At 40.3% G+C, this 1183-nt stretch overlaps 1 pseudogene; it reads left to right on the top strand.

The window, feature by feature from the left end:
* The first annotated feature begins 116 nt into the window (after positions 1-116).
* Positions 117-1052, top strand: LOC102825932 (annotated as a pseudogene).
* Positions 1053-1183: the final 131 nt, after the last annotated feature.

The following is a 1183-nucleotide window of genomic DNA, read 5'->3' as shown; positions in this document are numbered from 1 at the left end:
GGGAGTAGAAAGCCTCATCTTTCTCCCGCGGAGCAGCTGGTAGTTTCGAACCGCTGACCTTAAGGTTCGCAGCCCGATTCGTAACAACTACGCTACCAGAGCTCCTACTGGCAGTTATGAAAACACAGATGCAGTTGTCTGTTGTGATACTTTATATCTCTGAAATTCAGCTAAACACCATGGCTGGAGCCAGTGTCGACCAAGTAGTGTCTCCTGGACCCTCCATTGCAAACTTGGAAAAAGAGGGGCCTCGTCCTTTGGTTAGAGGATTGAGCCCCAATTTAGTGGGGGTGGATCCTTCTAGTGCAATATATACTTTGCTGCTTATTCAAACTGCAAGGAAAAGTTTAATGGTGTATTTGATCCTGATTCTACCCAGGTACACATGATTTCAGCTGCAAAGGCAGGCATTTACTTTACATTTCTCCCATGAAAAGAGTGAGATCGTGTTGTATCATGCTCATCTGCAGGTCATTTCCTGTAGAAATATGGACTAACTTAAACTTCATTTTACTGCAATTACAGCAACCAACACCATTTGGCTTATAAAGACTGGGTTGCAGCTTGATGTAAGGAACCATGGGGAAAAACAAATGGGTGCTTTTGAATGTGTTGGTAAAGTATATTAGACAGATGGACTAAGAGGATTTTATAGGGTATGTCTGCTTCATATGCTGACATATCAGAAACTGTTATTCATTTTGTTATATATGAAAGTATTAAGCAAAAACTACTGGAATATAAAACTTCTTCAATGATGGGAGATGATGAAGAGTCTGTGAAAAAAGCATCTGATTTGTGGGAACGATGTTTGCTGCTGCCACTTCAAAAATTTGTACCACAAATATAGCATATCCACATGAAGTCAGAACTAGACTATGTGAAGAGACAACAAAATACAGATCTTTTCTTCAGACATTATCTTTTGTTGTTCAAGAAGAAGGTTATGGTCACTCTACTGTGGTCTAACAACTCATCTGGTGAGAGAGATTCCAAGCACAGCTATTATGATGGCCACCTATGAATTGGTGGTCTACCTACTCAACAGATAACAACATCTGCTCATCATTCTATAAAGAAGGAAGACCAAAAGATTACAGTAGATCATGGAAAACCTAAGCCAGCATGGTGGACAGGAGAAAATCAGTTGGGGAACATGTAACTATACCTAAGTGGAAACTTG

This window comes from Chrysochloris asiatica, unplaced genomic scaffold, assembly GCF_000296735.1.
Source record: "Chrysochloris asiatica unplaced genomic scaffold, ChrAsi1.0 scaffold00022, whole genome shotgun sequence".
Taxonomy (NCBI): domain Eukaryota; kingdom Metazoa; phylum Chordata; class Mammalia; order Afrosoricida; family Chrysochloridae; genus Chrysochloris; species Chrysochloris asiatica.
Note: the sequence above shows the minus strand (reverse complement) of the source record. Positions and strands in the feature narration are given on the sequence as shown.